The sequence below is a fragment of the Canis lupus genome, chromosome 27, assembly GCF_048164855.1.
Source record: "Canis lupus baileyi chromosome 27, mCanLup2.hap1, whole genome shotgun sequence".
NCBI classification, from domain to species: domain Eukaryota; kingdom Metazoa; phylum Chordata; class Mammalia; order Carnivora; family Canidae; genus Canis; species Canis lupus.
The window spans coordinates 27,109,275-27,128,832 of NC_132864.1; the positions used below are offsets into that span (position 1 = coordinate 27,109,275).

General features: G+C 48.0%; 1 long non-coding RNA gene across 1 annotated transcript; it reads left to right on the forward strand.

Moving 5' to 3' along the window:
- The first annotated feature begins 12,496 nt into the window (after nucleotides 1–12,496).
- Nucleotides 12,497–17,654, forward strand: LOC140618998 (uncharacterized). The gene is made up of 3 exons (XR_012018971.1): nucleotides 12,497–16,715; nucleotides 16,847–16,949; nucleotides 17,077–17,654. It is a non-coding gene; the product is annotated as an uncharacterized lncRNA (long non-coding RNA).
- The last annotated feature ends 1,904 nt before the right edge of the window (nucleotides 17,655–19,558 follow it).

A 19,558-nucleotide genomic window follows, 5' to 3' on the forward strand; every position in this document is an offset into this window, starting at 1 on the left:
TCAGGAGCCCTCGGGGTAGAGGCAGGTTATTGTTAGTTGTGGAGAGTTCCAGATGACTGTGATCCATAGCCAGGACTCAGAACCGATGCTGTACCTGTGGTTCTCACACTGAGAGACTTGGAGTCTCCTTGGGAGCTTGTTGTACCACCCTCCTCACCCACTGAATTTCTGATTCAGCATGTCTAAGAAGGGCCAAGGAATGTACTTTTCTAGTAAGTTCCCAGAAATGATGCTGCTAGTGTTGATTTACCAGTTTCTCAAATTTGGCACTATTGATTTTTGGACTGGCTAATTCTTTGTGGGGGGGCTGTCTCATGCATTGTACGTTGTTTGGTCGCATCCTCGGCTTCTACCATTAGATGCCAGTAGTATTCCCCCGACACACTTGTGATAACCAAAGACATCTTCAGACTTTGCTAAACTGCCTCTCGTTGAGAATCACCGGGCTGTACGAAACCACAGGTAATTCTTATATGTGCCCCAGAGCCTTTGCACATCCTGCTCCTTCTGCAGAAAACTCTCTTCCTAAGTCTTTCCGTGATTACCTCTTGCTGGCCTGTCAGCTCTCAGCTTGGCCATCCTCTCCCCAGAGAGGCACCCCCGACTATGCCTGGCCCAAGTCTGGCTTTCGCTTCTCTTTGGTGCTTCCTCAGCCTCTGTGTGGGTGAATCCCACTGTGCGAGTGAATAGTCGATCAGCAACGGCTTCTAACAGCAACTCAAAAGGGATGTCTCAGAGCTGAGTGAAGTAGCTGGATGCTGCGTGAGTGTGTAAAAGAAAGCCTGCTGTGGTCAGGAGGAGCGGAAAAGCTTCTGGACGGAGTGCAGTGGATTTGCTGATGGCTAGGAATTGGATAAGCCAAGAGGAGTTGGGAAGATGCTGCCCTCTGGGAACCTTAGTGTGTGAGCAGGGAAGTTGGAAAGGCAAGACTTTCTTCCTCATTTGCAGAATGCGGCCACTAGTCACAGCTGATTTGTAGAGTTTCTTGGAGGAGCTAATGAGGTAGTTGGTGCATGTTAGTGGTACATAGAAGGGCCGAGCAAAGGTTAAGGGGGTGACAATGGTGGTGGTGTAGGGAGCTTCTACCCTTCTAGTGCAGTGGGGTGCAGAGGTGGGGGCAAAGGTTGGGGGGGAGGGACCCACGGGTGGGGCTGGCTGGGCCTTGAGGTGATGCAGAGCCATGGCGAGTGTGTGAGCAGGGCGGGGGCATGGTACGGGGCCTTCCAACAAGGCAAGACCACGTGCAGACGAGGTTAGAGGCAGGGAGTGGAGGCTCTGGCAGGAGTCTTTCTACCGGCTAATTTGAGGAGGACTGGTAAAGGTGCTGCTTATAAATGTGGAGGCAGGATGTAGGGACGCCCCAGAGGTAGGGCTGCACCCAGGGGTTAGTAATAGCTGGGAGCTTTTACCACATCCAGGACTGAAGTGAGTGGTGTCTAGAACCGCAAGATACAGAGGGTTGTGAGTGAGGACTGGTTGGCAGGAGCTGGGCCATTCAGTGGTGGGAAGCAGCCAGCTCAATGTGACTTTGCTGGAAGGGAGCACTCCAACCTCATAGCTCCCCGTCTCCTGCTGAACCTTCCCATTGGCTAGACCCTGGGGGCCTTCGATATGGTCCAGACAGGTGGATCCCCCGTGTGGAGGATGGGGCAGAGAGGGATCTTATGGGAAAAACAGGGAAATGGGGAGCACCGAGTAGCAGGGAAGCAGGAGGGGGAGCCTTTGCTCTGCTGGTTAGTGCCTGAGGCCTGATGAACTGCCCCCCGGAGTGAAGTATATGTGTGTTTACACATGTGGGGAGGCAGGGGTGGAGGAAGGTGGCAGCTTAGGGCAATGCAGTGTTCTTCATAACCTGGTCCCAGCTGGAGTGAGGGTCTCGGGCATGAAATGCAGCTATCACCTTCGTTCAGACTTCAGAACCTTTGGAACATGGTTCCGATGCCATGAAGGTATCTATCATAGAAGGAGCTTCCTTACAGTGTGCCACATACTTCCCCATGCATGTGACCCTTGCCAGCTTTGAAGGGGGCACCACATTCTCCATTTTATGATGAGGTGCAACTTAGCCCTGTGCTCAAAGCTGATGCGATACATGAATGATTTCCTTGACCTTCCCAAGAATCACATAAGGAAGTTGTCATTATTCCTCCCATTTTGTAGATGAGAAGACTGAGGTCCAGAGTGGAGGAGGGAATGCACCCATGTCCAGCTGAGGCCTGGCTGGCTGCCTCAAGGCAAAAAGACTTCTCCAAGGTCATGGAGTTCGTAAAGGCGCAGAGCCAGGACCCAAACCCAGGTAGGGCCGGCCATCTCCAGCTCCCAGCTCCAGGTCCCCTGGAGGAAAAACTGTTTATATGAGGCCAGACACTTGCTGCACCTCTATTTTTTTTTACCCATTCCAGTCACTGGAGCTCCATTGCCACAGACTGAATGTTTGTGTTGCCCTAAAACTCATATATGAAAACCTAATCCCTAAGGTGATGGCAGAAGGAGGTGTGGCCTTTGAGTGGAAGCTTCATGAATAGAATTAACACCTTTATAAAAGTCAGGAGAGAAATTGCTTCCTCTCTCTGCTCTCTGCCATGGAGAATTCGAAAAGTCTGTGACCCAGAAGAGAACCCTCTCCCAACCTCCCCCCACTCCATGCTAACGCCCTGATCTTGGGCTTCCAGATACTGTGAGCCTATATGATGTCTAGTGTATGCTATTGTTTAACCCATTGTTTCCGCCGATAATTCAGTAAAGTCTTGGTTTCCTTCTGGCTCACAATCTAGTGAAGTGGTGGTTTGTTTTGTTTTGTTTTGTTTTTCTTTCTTCTGGGTTTCAAGACATGTTCCAGCAACTCCTGGTGACTGAGGCTGCAAACAAAGAAGTATCAAATCAAGTCAAACCAAACCAAACCAATGCATGGAAACTCTCTTTAATAGGGAGGGAGCACCCCCAGCGCGGAGCACCCAACTACCTTGGGCCTAACGCCAGATCACGGCTGCGAATTTGAAGAGGAACAGCTTGATGTCCTGTGACAGGGAGAGAAAACACAGCCTTTCACATGTTCTGCACACAGGCCAGCAGCACCTCCTTGCAAATCTTCAACTACCAGGCCCTCAGGGCCACCTGGAGAGCATCTCTGTAGCTTCATTGCAGTTGCGGGCAAGAGCGACTTACCCTCTAGGGAGTAAGGCCTGGGGTCCTTGTCCAGCCTTGTTTCCCGCAGACCCAGTGAGCCACTGAGACTTCCCTTGGGTAGTTCAGGTGGGAGAAGAAGGCTGCATGGTGCTAGAGGGAGGGCCTGGCTGCCTGGTCCTCAGTCCCCATTTTATAGATGAGAAAACTGAGTGGTCAAGATACACAGCCTAGGCATGGCTGCCTCAAACCCCAGCATTTGCCTGTCATTGGCATCAGCACCCATGAGCTAGGTAGGTAAGGGGGTCTGGATGTGGCCTCCTGCCTGGACGTCATGGGCTTCTGGCCAGAGCCTGAGTTGGGCTGAGGGCTTGGTCTGACATGCAGGCCAGGGGAGGGGACGTGTTTCTGCTATGGGGGACTTCCTTAGCACTAGTGATCCAAGTTGGATTGATGGTCCACTTTCACGCCATCCTCATATTCTGGAAGCATGGGGGCTGTTTGTGCCTGGCCAGGGAGGACAGGTTTGGTACCAATGTCTTGTAAATGCTGTTTCCATGGTATGCTGTCCAAAGTTCCCTTTCTGCCGGAGGCTGAGCTCAGGTGGCTTCCCAAAGCCCTGCAGCATGAGGACATGCGCCTGGCTCTGCCCTCCACCCACGGTGTCTCCCTACCCTCCTGCCTCCTGCTGCCCAGAGTGGCCTGTCTCCTTCTGTCCCAACCCCCATCATGGCACTTCATGCAGATCAGTTACCTGCCTATTTTTAAAGTTTTTACTTAATGATTAAGCACTTCTTAATTTTTTCTTTTTTTTAGTATAATTCATGTGCATTATAGAAAATGTGCAGAAAAGTTCCCTTCCATTCTTTCAGCAAATATTCATTGTGCACCTACTGTGTGTTCATGCTTTGCCAGATGCTGAATCTAGAGGGTCTCATCCCTGCCTCAGTGGCTTATGGGTTGTGGAACTGGGGGAAGAAAGTTTTAAAAAATCATTTTTTTCTACTTTCCAGAGAAAGCGACCGTTAGCATTTTGCTCTATGTGCCTCAAGGATCATTTCCCCATAAAATTTATACTTATACATATAAATACACGTTTAAATAGTATATAGCTTTAAAATATAGCATCGTACCGTACATATTACTCTGTAACTTGCTTTTCTTACGTGATCATTTTTTTCCCACTTATGAATTGATTGTGAGCGTCATGTCACGTCCATACATTTTTACTGTATCACTCACAAAATACCAAGAAGAACAGGGTGAAATTTTCCCAGGGCTTAGCTATTCCACGGCCAGTTATGGCTGCTCTTGCAAAGATTGATGGGGACAGGTGTGGTTATGGGTGGGAACAGAGGGAAAGAGCTCTCAGGGTTGGCTGCCCCGAGGACACAGCTCTTCCTCTTCAGAGTCTGCCCTTTTCGTGCATATCTGAAGGCTGGATCCACTCCTTTAAGGTGGGTGTTGTTATCTTCTGTGGGGGCGTTTCTGGACTTAATAAAAACTTTGAAGCAGAGAGTACAAATGACCCTGGGATGGGTAACAACCCCAAAGAGGTAGCTGCCCTGGGTTACCAGCTGAATCCACCAAAGTCTATGATTTGAGTCAGAGATCTAAGAAGCAGAGAGCCATAGAGTGTCAAAGCTGGGCTCAGCTCCTGTGTAGATCTGCCCATTTTATGGATGAGGTCACTGAGACCCAGAGAGGCTCACACAGCACCTGAACCAGGTCTTCAGCACCACCTCCTGCCCCAGCTTAGTGTTCCTTTCTCAGGGTGATGAGGATGGAGGCGTTTCTCCTCCAAAAATAGGGATGTGTCATCTTTATATCAGCATTTTAGAAATTCACAGCATACATAGAAACCCAAGACAGGCACATTTCAGGAAGAATAAGTTGCTGGAAGGCATGAGCCATTGAGGGAGACTGAATAGACAGAGAGAGCAGTTGCATCCTTCTAAAGCCCTCTGGCTTGGTGGCTGCCATCCCCCAGGGTTGGGAGGGCTCACAGGAGGAAGGAAGTGTGTGTCCCTCCAGGAAAGGCACTAACAGAACATCCTCCTTTCTCTGCCCTCCACACAGAGGCGGTGAAATCAAGCCACCACCCTGGGATCTGCAACTTGGCTCCAGACCTGGGATCTGATGCTTCCTGGCTGTGTGACCTCAGGCAAGTGGATTCACCTCTCTGAGCCTTGCTTTTACCATCTCTATACTGGGGTTGACAAAGCCTCTCTGAAAGGGTAGTGTGAGGGCTGTAGATAAAATCTGATAAACACCTCATATGTGGGAGGGGCTCAGTTAAAATTGGATATGATATAATTAACTACCAAGGGGCCATTTATCTTTATGTTTTATAAGAACACAGCACTGGGAACAGGGGACCTGATTTCACCCCTCAGCTCCTGTGTGACCTTGGACAGATTAGCTTACCTCTCTGGACTTTAGTTTTCTTATCTGTGACATGGGGTAATAGAATCTACCCGGAGGGACTGTCACATGGAATAATAAAGATGTTTTCTATACTTACGGAACGTAGCTAAGCACTATGGGCCTGTAGGTGGTACTTGATGCTAGCTGTTGTTATACTGATGGTGGTGTTTTAATTATTACTACCCTTTGGAAGCAGAGAAGACGCCCTCCTTTCTAGCTTCAGGCCATGTCAGGCCAGGGCAACTGCTAAGGGCACTGCATTCATTGAGCACCTGCTATGTGGCTGGTACTGAGCTAGGTAATTTCACATGCTGTATTTCATGGAATCTTTGCAAAGTCATCAAAGTAGGGGACCCCCCCACCATGCCATTATTGCAGAGGGTACAAATGAGGCCCCAAGAGGTGAAGAAATGTGTCCAAAGTCACAGATGTAGAAAGTAGAAGAGCTGGCATTTGAACCCAGACCTGCCTTATCCCAAGATCTTAACTCTCCTGTCTGCACCAGCACAAATCTACATTTCTCTCTGCACAGAAACTTCGAGTTGACAGTCTAGCTTTGGAGGCAGAAGAAGAAAGATGCGACGGGATGCAAACAGAAGGTTAAGTGTGAAAAGTTCTATGAGACAAGAGGTTCAAACACCATCCACCATAAGGACAAGAGTGGCTACCATGGTCACTTGTTGGGGAGAAACTTCATAATTTGCAAAATCCAGCTGTATTCATTTGCGCTTTGAACACTTGGCCAAGTGGGAATTTGAATCCTATTTTGCAGATCTGGAAACTGAGGCTCAGAGAGATGAAGAGACTTACACAGGGCAAGTCTGGAGTTTTGCTTTGTTTTTCGGCTGCTTGTCTTTGGAGTTTGCAGAGAGGAGGCATCAGAAGACAGGAATCCTCTCCTTGATCAGGAAATGCCCGCCACGCAGACACGTCCCCACCCACCCACTTCGGCATCCTGACATCATTCTTTTTTAATTCCTTAGCTCTGGTGAATCTGATGCAGCCATCCTCTCAAGGTTTCTCTTGTTCAGTCCACCTCCCACACTAACCACCAGAGAGCTCCCCTTGAGGCAAAACCGATGCAGTCTTTTTCCCTGCCTAGAACCTGCCATGGCTCCCTTTTCCTTTTAGGGTAAAATTCAAAGTGCATATCAGTGCCTGATGAGTGCTCATGATCCAGGTCCTGCTGCATGCCCAGCCCTATCTATCCCCTTCTCATCTCTGACCCCAGATACAGTCTTCTGGGCTATTGGCCCCTATTTTTTTTTTAAGATTTTATTTATTTATTCATAGACACACACACACACACACACACACACACACAGAGGCAGAGACAGGAATCCTTCTCTCCTTGATCAGAGGGAGAAGCAGGCTCCACTCAGGGAGCCTGACGTGGGACTCGATCCTGGGACCCCAGGATCACACCCCGGGCTGCAGGCGGTACTAAACCGCTGAGCCACCCGGGCTGCCCTATTGGCCCCTATTTTATACTTCTGGATCTCACTAGTTATATTCCCCCTTCCCCTGACACCTTTTTGGCTCTTAGCTGCCTGATGTACTGCTAGTATTTTTCTACCACTTCCCTGACACGTGGAGATCTGTGCCTAGTCATGTATCTGTATGTGGTGGGGGGAGAGAGAAGGCAGGGGTAGGGGTGGAGGGGAGGAGGTGGGGTCTAAAAGAATACTTGTCAGAAAGTTTTTGAGTGATTATCCTTGGGAAAAGGGACTTTGGGAGTTTCATTTTCAATTTTGCATTTTAAAATGATCATCATCATTGTTACTATTTTTTTAAAGATTTTATTTATTTATTCATGAGAGACACACAGAGTGAGGTAGAGACACAGACAGAGGGAGAAGCAGGCTCCCTGCAGGGAGCCTGATGTGGGACTCGATCCCAGGACCCTGGGATCATGCCCTGAGCCAAAGGCAGATGCTCAACCACTGAGCCACCCAGGAGTCCCATCATCATTACTATTACTTTAGTTTATGAACAGATACAACTTTTACAAAATGCATACTATAAAAAAAGCAACATTCAGCTGTGAATCCCTTTCAGGACCCTGTTTTCCCAGAATTTATCCACCCCTTCCCTGGAGATGGAAGGGCGTGGCCGGCCACTTGAGAGTTGTCAGAGTTCGGGGCAGGCAGCTCATCTGTCTCCGTCTCCAGTGACCTGCACAGAGCCCGACCAGGACAGGATAGGCCTTGTAAATGTCTGTTTAATGAACAGAGGAAGGAAACTCATTATAACCCCATGTATCGTCCCGGTTAAATAACAGAAAGGATTATTACAGCAATGATGCTGCAATGTACCCTCAATTAGCCACGGCCATGAGGAGTGTCGGGACAGCTAATGCCACCAAATATGGGATTATCAAAAGGCAAATTGGGCCTTCTCTGGAGTGCCTTTTGCTTTGTTGGTTTGTTTGGATTTTAGTTGTTTGAGATTTCCACTTATCCCACTCCCCATCCCCAACATTTTTTTTTTCTTTTTAGGACAGAGGGGCTGATTCACATCTTGATTGTGTTGGGTTGAGGTTCATAATTAAACCAGTTGGTTTCTTAGCAGAAGTAATGGTCCTGCAGTGAACCTCAGTTCTCAGTGGTGCCAGGAGGTTGTTAGAGATGCAAATTCCTGGCCTCCACCCCAAACCTCTGTATCTGAAACTTTGCAGTGGGGCCCAGAATTTGCAATAAGGCCTCAGGGTGATTCTGATGCAAGCTCAAGTCTGAGAATCACTGACCTGGAGGTTATGTCCGTGGATTCTGGTGCTTCAGTCCAAATGCTGCTGCTGCCACTTACGGGCTGTTTGTCCTTGGGCAAGTCGCCTTACCTCTCTGTGCCTCCATGACCTTATCTGTAATAGCAGATAGCAACAGTGCTCATCTCTTGGCTCTCGAGGAGGGCTGAGATAAGGCATGCAGAGCACTGGAGCAGTGCCTACACTTCTAAGAGAAAGCCACCTGTTACCATATTTCGTGGAGTAGAAGCAGCCTTTGAACGATATACTCATCCAGATTTTAGATAGTGAATGTGGGGAGAAAATTTGTTTTAAAAGAGTGTTTGTCCAACCTCAGTGTGTACACAAACTCCTTGGGATTTGGAATGCAGATCCTGATTCGTTAGGGCTGGGGCCAGAGATTATACATTTCTAGCAAGCTCTCAGGAGGGAGGTTGCTGCTGGTCGATGGATCATACTTCAAGTATGGATTAAATCTAGTATCTGGGGCCCATGCCAGGATCACATGATGAGCTGGTAACGGTCATGGGGCAGGTCAGGGGTGACAGTGGTGGAGCAGGGTATAGGGCATTTTGCTCAATGGTCTCTGGCCAAAATTACAGCGATCCTTGGAGTGGGAAGTGGAGAAGTGGGTCTATGCCCACTTATCGGTCTAGACCAAATTCCCTCCCATCTCCACTCTCAGGATCTCATTTGTCATGTAGATCACTCAATGCCCACTCCCGGGGAAGGTGAAGAGAATCAAATATTTATTTTCCCAATGAGTGATTTGATGACACACCTTTCCTTGGAATCAAGGATTTGCTGGAATTTTTAAAAAGTGAATTGACGTGGGAATTTAAAAGAGTCAAGACAAGGCATTACTAATGGAAGTTGGCAGGTTATTACAATAGTAATATTATCAGTGTTAATAATTATTATTATTACTTCCAGTGTTACTGGTGCGAATGATAATCCCTGTGCTGAGGCTCTCCCTCTAGTACCGGCCCTGGGAATGGTCAGCTCTTCAGAGTTATGCTGGAATTCTGGCTGCTGTAAGGGACGACTGTCAGGTGCCTCTCCTGGGTGGCCTCAGCACACTGAGGGCCATGCAGAGGGAGCCCCAAAGCCTCAAAGCCTCACCACTCTCCTCATCCTTTTTGTGGCCACTCTCCAATTTCAAGGCACCTCTCACTTCCAAGGGGGATGTAACAGGACTGGGGAGAGAAGGGGTCATGCATACTCATTTCCAGAGTGAACAAAGAACACTTATGGGGGAAAGGAAAAATGCCTCTGGCCCCCACCCCCACGCCATGACACATGTGCACAAGAACACACACACACACGCACACGCACACGCACACGCATACACTGGCTGCCCCAGCCTGCGTGTCACCATCAATCAGCTCCCTCCCACTTGCTGTTTGCAGGCAGAGTTCCCTACAGATGTGCTCAGGGGCTGGGAGAAGAAGAAGGTGGAGCTGGGGGCTGGGGAGGGAGGGGAAGCAGAGATATTCTCAAAGAGTTAAAACCTTGCCTTGCCAGACTGTGAATTCTCCTCAACTCTCCCCCACCCCCCCTCAATCCAGCCAAACAACAGCTTGACATTTTCCATCCTTCACGAGAAAGACAAAGACGGGAAGATATTCCCATGATCCCTTTCTGCATGCCTAACCGTGAGCTCAGGTGCCGGAGCGTTTGCCCTGCGCCGGCCCCATCAACGTGAAGGGCGAACTCATCCCTCTGCATCTTTTTCTCGCCACTGCTTGATTAATTGGCTGACTACTACGCCGGCGGAATACCTAATGCTTCTCCTTCCCTATTCTTCCTTCGCAGGTTTTTTTTTTTCTCCTTTGCTCCATTTACATATACTTTATATTCCATAATTTTCACCCAAAAAGAAAAAAAAAAAGAGAGCGGGCCCATCTCAGTAATTTGATGTAATGACGGCATGTCACCAAAAAGAGGAATTAGAAAAATCTGTAGGTATTTAATTTATTCTTGTTTTTTTCAAGTAGATCTCTCTGAGAGGAGCATTAATATTCATAAGCAAGGGGAAAAAAGTATACTCAATAGGAACATTCCAGATTTTTTTAGGGGGGAGGGAGGCGGCTAAATTCAATGCATTTTTAAGCACCATTATTTAACTAATAGTACTGGGGTCCCTCTGGTCCTGGTCCCTCCCCTTCAATGAAAATAAGTGGGTTTTAGTTTGCCTCCAAGGGCTGTGTGTGTTGGGCTCACACCCACGCTGCAGAAATAGAAAAAAACCCTGGGTTCCTTGTTTTCCTCCCCTCCTGGGAAGACTCGAATAAAGAAGAAAAATATAAATAAAGGCCCTTTCAGAGTCCCCAAGCTGGAATTTTGATTCCCTCCAGTCTCCCCCCTCCATCAGCTCTAAGAGCATTCTGATGGCTCTGTGGGCAGAAAGACTTCCCCAAGGTTTGCAAGGAGGCCACCCTCTTTCCATGAACTTGGGTTCAGGTTTTGTGCTGTTAATGAGCTACTTGGTTATCAGAACAAGTGCTGAGTTAAACCCTCATCATAATATAGTTGCAGATGACGCAGGGGAAGAAACCCCAAAGCATCAGAAAGATACATGGATTGTGGAGAGTGGGTGGGAACAGCTTCTCTGTCTGTAGGATCCCAGGACTGGAGCTAGTCTAGGAGGAAGGTGGGCTCTCAGCCATGGGGGCTGTGGCTGGGACATACATGCCTGTCCCCATCTTAATCAATGGGATTGGAACCAGAGTCTGAGATTGCAGGCCTTGAGTCTGAGCCATTTGCTCATGGCAGTAATAATAAGAATTATTAGGATAAACAAAGTCATGTATTATTATGTTTTATGTTTTTTAACTGTAGAAAACCTCACATGCAATAAGCTGCATGAGTAGTAAGTGCATTCAGTGAGTGCATTGGTGAGTATTTACCTAAGTTCCTACTGTTCCCAGGAGAGCCATTCTGATCAAGAAGTAGAATATTCCCGAACCCCCAGCAAGCTCTCCTGCCAACCTACACCCCCCTCCCCAAGGATAACCACTTTTCTGACTTTTTGGACCATAGATTAGTTTTGCTTGTTCTTGACCTTCTTATAAATGGAAGCGTACAGTATGCATTTGTGTGTGCGTGTAGGACTGGGTTTTGTTTCTCCAAACCTAAAAGTTTTGCACATTGGTCCATATCATTATGTCCAGAGGGTAGGTGGTTCATTCTTTAATTGCCATTCCGGATTCCAATATTTACATAAACCAAATCTGGTTGTCCATTTGTCCCACTGATGGTCACTCGGTCACTAGGTTTCCAGTTTTAGCTAATTTGAAGGAAGCTGGTGTGTCTGTTTTTCCACATGTCTTTTGGGGATTTAAGTCCTCATTTCTCTTCAGAACATACCCAGGCACATGGACCATCTGGTCACAGGGTAAGCACACCTCTAGCTTTGCTAGAAGCTGCCAGACTGTTTCCACAGTGTTCGCACCTCGGTCTGCCCACTGACTGTGCTCAAAGTTCCGGTTGCTCCATATTTGCACCAGCTCTTAATATCATTGTCATTCCTTTTAACCCGAACCATTTTCAAGGGTGTGGGGCCAGCGGAGACCCTGGTAGACACCAAGCAGGGAGAAAACAGGAGATGCTCAGTCAGCGAGACAGAGCAAGAGAATCAGGAAGATCATGAGGGAGAAATAGAGGGAAACAAAGGCAGGTAGGAGGTGTGGAATGCAGGTGCAAAGCCAGCCAGAGAGAGAGAGAGCTGGAGGGAGAGGTGAAGGAAGGGAAGAGAGAGGTCCAGGCGCTGAGAGGAGAGAAGAAAGGGTGAAGGAAGACAGAGAAGAGAAATGAAAAGAGAATGGGGGAAGGAGGCCAGAGTTGAGAAGGAAAGGCCCCGATGCTGCCAGAGGAGGAAGGAGCAGAGAGCGACCCTGGGAGGCGGCCCTGAGAGGAGGGCAAGCGCGGAAATGGGTCTCTTGGTATTTTATGAAACATGTCCTTTTTTAAAAAAGTGCTTCTTGATATTTTTATATTTATATGTTTTAAGTTGGGCCTGGCTTCATGGAAAATGCATGAGGAGTAAGTGGTTTCTGGGAATGTTTTATACATGACCGGGGAGTTGGGAGGATGCAGGGTGTGGGCAGAAGAGACGAAGGGTGTGGATCTCTCCCTCCTTGGGTCCCTGACAGGGCTCCAGGGGGTGGGGGAGGGGGCCGGCGGACAGAGCTGATGGAGCTACTTGTCTCCAGGTTACGTGGAAGGCAGCCCAGGGTCAGGGACAGGCTGATGTGGCCGGGACTCCTCAGCCGTGTGACTCTGCCCAATCCCCATCCCCGTCCCCAAGCCCACTTCCCCCTCTACATGGCCTGTTGGCCGTGCCAGTCCGATCTGAGCCCGGCCAGAGGACGCACATCACAGTGGACTTTCTGAGTGACAGGAGTTTTCCAGGATATCACTTGTCAAACTTGGCCCTGCACCTGGAGATCTCAGTAGCACGCAGATTTGGATTTAGCAGGTCTGGGGCAGGATCTGAGATTCTGTATTTCCAACCAGCTATCCAGGGAATGATGCTGGTTCCCAGACCACAGGGCTCTAGGAACTCTCGGGTTATCCAGGGTTTAAAGTAGAGCCTAGACAGCAAAAGGGCACCTCTGGAATTAACAGGACTTAGAGAACTGCAACCTTGAGCATCAGGAAGAGTTACCGATGGGTCTACCAGATAAATTCCTTACCCAGACTGAAGGGAGCTGGGTGCTTATGAGGTGGGCCCCATCTGCCTTCCTGCTTCCCTGCCACCCCCTATGCTCCACCCTCGAGGACTCTTTTTCCCCTTGTATTTGCACGTGGTACTTCTATGCTTGCAATGCTTTTCTCCATCTTCTGCAGCTAGAAACACCTCCCCATCCAGTGTAGACAGGGGTTCTTAAACTCTGAGGGGAAGAGGGACTTCAAATCCCTTTGGATAATCAGATGAAAAATTGCATGCTGTCTCTTAAGGAACAAATACACATTCCCATCATTTGCCTACAACCCCACTGTTTTCCGGGCTTCAGTGAGTCCATCCCCGTACACCCGTATAAGGGTCTATGCTTCAAGAACACGATCCTAAAGTCACTCACTGCCTTCATGGAAGCATCTGTCCAGCTCCTCTCCTGAGACTGGCCTCCCTGGGACTTGGGTCTTTGCTCAGGTCTACTGTTTGTGTGTCTTTCTCCTTCACTAGCATCTGGAGCCAGGAAGGAGGAGCTATGCTTGTTGCTGTGCCCTGGAGCCCAATGCAGGAGTTGGCCCGGGGGCTAGCAGAGCTCAGGAAATGTAGAATGCACTAGTACGCAGGTGTCTTTTGGGAAACTCCACTGTCAGAGTGTCAGAGTGTCACAGTAACACCAAAGGCAGAGAGGCAACCTGTTAGAGCTTTTCTTCTAGAAGCTGGACTCTGCCTCTTTGCAAGGATGAAGGCAACCTCCCATGGAAGTGTGGATTTGCGTAGGGAAGGCAGAGGCTCCCAGCAGACAACCCACTCCTTCCCAGGGAGCATAAAGTGTTGTTATAACCTGAACCTCCTCTGTGCGCAAAGCGGCAGGGATAGCTGGACATGGTAGAAAGAACTGGATTCAGGGAGGTAAAGAGTGGGTCGCTGTTATGGGCTGAATTATGGGGTTAAAATTCCTATGCTGAAGCCCTAACCCCCAAAGTGACTGTATTTGGAGATGGTGCCTTTAAGTAGGTCATTGAGGTTAAATGGGGCCGTAAGGGGGGAGCCTTATCCCACAGGACCCGTGTCTCGTAAGAAGAGCAAGAGTCTCCAGAGGTTGGGTCTCTGTCTACACACACAGAGGAAACACCACCCGAGGACACAGTGATGAGCAAGCCAGGAAGAGAGCGCTCAGCAGAAATGAGTTCTGCCCCCACCTTGATCTCGGACTTCCAACCTCCAGAAAAGCAGAAAAAAACGTCCGTCATGTCAGCCACCCAGACTGTGGCATTTTGTTATGGCAGCCCCAATAGACTAAGATATTTCCCATTCCTGCTCTGTCGCTGGCTTCTGTGGCCTGGGGCAGGTCATTACCCTCTCTGGTCCTCAGTAGCCTCATCTGTAGTTTGGGATTGTAGGGAAGAAGGGCGGGAAGGGGAGTCTTCAAGGTCCTTCCCAGTTCTGAGAGTTTATGAGCTCAAAGATGCTCTTCAGGAAGGCTCTGATTTATATCACAGATGTGCAGGAGAAAAACAGTTGTGTGGGAATCAATTTTCTCTTGTAAATAGGATCCTTTTTAAAGCACTCCAGGGAGAAAAGAAGGAACAAACATTTCTAGAAGGCCTACTATGAGGTGGAAGGTGCTCTGCGCAGACCAGGTTTCATTTAGCTCCTCACACAAAGGTTTATTTACCTTGCAAGTGTACTATACACCTAATTTTTTAAAAAATAAAATGATGTTTTGTTTCACAAAGAAAGGAACTGCATGCTCCAGAGGAAAACATGAGAAATACAAAAAAAAAAAAAAAAAGCAAACAAAAAACGAAAACCCAAAAAACAAAAAACACCCAGAAGTAAAGGAAAAATAGACTATTCATCCAACAGGTATTTATTGAACACCCACTATGTGCCAATCACTATACAAAAGAAAGTGGGTTTCTACTCAGCTTCTCTCTCTCTCTCTCTCTCTCTCTCTCTGTATATATATATACATACACACACATAATTGTAAGCATGGCTTCTATAAAATTTAAATTCTGCAGTTTTATTTAATGTTATATTCATTTTGATGTGATGTAGCTAGTTTTAATAAGCCCACCACTTCCAGGACTGCTTTCTTTTCCCTGATTTTAAAGTAATACATCTGTTTGTTGAAGAAACTGTGGACATTACAGGAAAGAAAGAAAGAAAGAAAGAAAGAAAGAAAGAAAGAAAGAAAGAAAGAGAAAAAGATCCAGACCCTCAGCACATGTGCCTAGAACCTGCTCCTCCCCTCCCCTCTGGGAGTCCCCCCTTTCCCATTCATCTCTGCACCAAGCTTACACACAGCAGAAGGTAGAAAGCTACCCAAGGTCAGTCACTTCCATCTATTTAAATCATGGCTTTGTAATCAGCACCCAGAACAGTGCCTGGCACACAGTAGGTGCTCCCTAAGTAGCAAATGTACATAATGTAAATGTCATGTAAAGGATGGAAAGGTGAGTGGCAAATATGATAATAACGTAATAGAATGAGTAAATAATGTAAAGAACATAGATGTAAGGCAAAGCATGAGTGACAGTGGGATCGTGCGAAGAATGCGGGTGTATAATCTGTTTTTCAAAAACTGATCAAGACGCCGTAAGTATTTTCTAGTACTAGAAAATATTCTACTGCCATATAACTGATGGCGCTTTCATAGTATTCCATCATATAGATAAATCATAAATAATTTCTCCAGGCTTATCTTGTGGCCATCTAAATAACATCTTCTGGAAGATCCGGGTAGCTGTTCTTCGCACAACCTCATAATCATTTTCTTGGGATAAATTTCCAGAAGTGAAATTGAGAGGTCAGAAAGCAGGCACATATAACGGACTATTATTCAGCCATCAAAAGGCATGAGGTGTTGATAGATGCTGTCACGTGGATGAGCCTAGAAGACATGATGCTGAGTGAAAGAAGCCAGACACAAAAGGTCACATATTGCATGATTCCATCTATATGAAAATCCAGAATAGGTAAATTCATAGAGACAGAGAGCGGGTTGGTGAGTGTCAGGCTGGAGGTGGGAGGGGAACGGGGAATGGCTGCTCAGTGGGTGTGGGATTTTCTTTCGGGGGTGATGAAATGTTTTGGAGCTAGATAGATGTTAGGGTCGCACAACATCCTGAATGTGCTAAATGCCACCGAATGGCCCACTTGAACAGGCTTGGTTTTACATTATGTGAATTTTGCTTCCATTAAAAAAAAAAAAAACGGGTACAATCTCAAGGCCAACTTCCTGTACCCATTTGTGCTCCCATCAACAATGCATTCGAGTGACTATTTCCTCAAAAATGCAGCAGTGACTTTCTGTTATCCCAGCCCAGTTTGCAGGCAAAGTGTATTGATTATCAGTGATATCAACTTTATTTTTCTCCCTGAACCAATGCAAATCTATTTGTATCTCATTTACATATTCATGCTTGCCAATCATGTGGGAGTGTTGGTCTTACTGATTTGCAAGAATACATTCTCATTGGTGATCCCAGCTCTTGTTGTGTATATCTCAGACTCTACCTGTTTGTTATTTTGCCTTTTTTTATTTTTTTAAAGATTTTATTTATTTATTCATGATAGTTACACAGAGAGAGACAGAGAGGCAGAGACACAGGCAGAGGGAGAAGCAGGCTCCATGCAGGGAGCCCGACGTGGGATTCGATCCCGGGTCTCCAGGATCGCGCCCCAGGCCAAAGGCAGGCGCCAAACCACTGTGCCACCCAGGGATCCCGCCTTTTTAATGTAATTCTAACTTTTTAATTACTGCTAAACCACTAACTAGTGACGAGCACACCATCCTGTGGTGAATTATCTGTCTGTTGATTGCCTACCAGACACCCAGTTCTGAACTCCTACCACTTCTTTCCTGATAGAGTCCAAGTTCATCATCTTTGTCTGGGGCCAGCCCCATCTCCAAGCTCACCGGCGGGCCCTGACTGATCATGCCAATCACAGTCAGCTCTCTTACAGTGTTGGGTAAGACCCAATCACAATCAACGGGATATGAAGGAAAGTTTGCTGGGGTATGGGGAGCTCTGGGGAAGGTTACTTGACACTTACAGGGAAGCATTCTTGAGACAAAGCTCCTGTTTTTTCTCTGGAGGTGGCTGGATCTGGGAGTGATGCCAGGAGCTCTGCAACCATCTTGTGTCCATGAGGAGAGTCATCCCAGGGACAAAGCCATCATTCAGGGAAGGAGGCAGCAGAGCAGATGCAGACCCCTGGAGGCCTCTCATCAGTGCACCCTCTCCCTGGGCTTCCCACAAGGTGAAATAATGGACTTCCTGACCCTGTCAGGTATTGAAGTCAGGTGCCTAGTCCTTGGGGCTGCCAGTATCCTAAACCACCAATCTCATTCAGGGACATTTATTTCCTTTTTGGTTTTTCAAATTTATAAACCAGTTGCTTCAATAAATGCCTTTGTAAATAAAACTTTTTCTGTAACACGTAGCCTCAGATGGATGCCCAGAAGTGGAGTGACAGGATGAGAAGGCATTAATTTTTAAAGTTGCTTGATTCATATTTTCACTTGCCTTCCTGTTGGCGGCTCTACAGGCTTAATCGGTCTCTCAGCCAGAAAGCAGGGGGACAGGGGTTTGAACCAAGGTCTTCCGATATCACATCCAAAGCTAGATATTAAACAGGAGCTGGCCTTTAGTTTTGATTAAGTTCCTTCAAATCTGAAATCATGGGTAATGAATTCAGTTTGCCTGAATAAAGCATCCCCTGGAGAGCCAAACCTGGCTGTCATGCTTTTCTCTGCTGTACCCTTCATTATTTAGAATTCTAGAATGTGAGGATTGGAAAGGACTTTAATGGTCTGAGTAGGGTGGGGTGGGTCAGAAGCCCTATTGATAACCTGAGTAAATGCACGGACAGTCTTCTAGAAAATTCTATCCCCACCCATATTAGTGTTCTGAGCTGCTGTAACAAAGGACCACAAACTGGGTGGATTTGAACAACAGAAATTCGTTGTCTCACAGTTCCAGAAGCTGGAGGACTGAAACTGAGGTGTCAGCAGGGTTGGCTCCTTCTGAGGGCTGTGAGGGAGAATTGGTTCCAGTGCTCTCTCCTAGCTTCTGATGGCTCAGTGTTCCTTGGCTTGTAGATGGATGTGCCTTCACTTCATCTCCTCCTCATATGTGTCTATCCCTGTGTCAAAATTCCTCCTTTTATAAGGACACGGTCATACTGGATTAGAGCCCCCCTAATGACTTTTTCTTAACTTGGTCTTCTGCACAGACTCTGTTTCCAAATAAGATCCCATTCCCAGGTCCTGGGGGGTAAAAGTCCAACATCTTTTGGGGGACACAATCCATAACAACACCCCAACCCACGAGACTGTGCATAGGGCCAGGGATCATGAACCCAGGGAATTTTATCTAGGGACCCCGAGATGAGATTCTACTCTATTCTGATCTCTTTCATTTGGAGTGAGATATGAGAAAGAAGTGGTGGGAAAACCAAGGCCCAGAGAGGGAGAGGTTCATGTCCAGGTTCTCACAGCACACATGCGGACATGCCAAGACTCAAACCCGTATCTTCTGAGCTTTCATACAGCATTTCGCAGGGATCTCGGCTCTCATGGGGTCCAGTCCTCTGGCAGCTGCAGAAGCGGAGCCTCTGAAGTAGCCAAACTGAACAGGACAGGTGGCCAGACTCTGAGGGAGGCAGAGAGGAGCTGGCAAAGACTAGGGGACTCCCCTTCCCTAGCAGGTGAGAAGGTTGGGAGTCAGAGGGCAGGAATGGGGCACATCCCAGGGAGGCCGAAACTTGTGGAAATCAACACGGATAATAGAAAATGAGGAAGAAAGAGCTTACTCCAATTGCAGACTCTTCAGGGTAATGGTAGGTGGGTTCTGGCTTCAGCCACCATTGGCTGAGGTCCCTGGACATTTAAGGGGGCAGCCAGGAGGGGGCTGAGGAACCCTCCTCTCTGCTGCCTGTGCCAGATGCCCATCCATAGGAAGCCAGCATGTCAGCCCTCCTGCCCACCGATGCCAGCCCAGAGGTGCCAAAGCACCAGGCGCAGCAAAGCCAGCTGGCAGCTTAATGGAGAGCCAACGGCCCGGCCGGCCGGCCCATCTGCTCCTCGCTGCCAGCTGCATGCCTGTGGGAGGCGGGCCGGCAGCCCATCCAAGTGGCCAAGGTGCCAGCCACTGGGTGCTCTGGGCCAGCTGGCAAGCTGGCAGGACTGGCCAGCATACCCATCTGCCAGCCGGTGCCAGATGAACATGCGGGGGAACTGGGCCCGGGGATCTAGGGGTGCCAGCCTGTTGGGAGTTCCAAGGCTTCTGAGCCCTGGTTCTCTTCTTCCCTCTGTCCCACACTCACCCACGAGCTTGGAGATGTTACCAACAAAGGTCCTAGGCAGAGACATGGGGAAGCACAGAAGGACGTAAATGATTGCAAACATGGGACTCCAGAACATCACAGGATGTTAGAAGCACAGCATACCGGTGGTTAAGAACAAGGGTTCTGGGGCAGACTGCCTGAGTCTGGGTTCCAGCTCTGACACTAATTAGCTGCACTCTTTGGGCAGGCCACTTAATTGCCTACAGCCTCAGTTTGCTCATCTGTAAAAT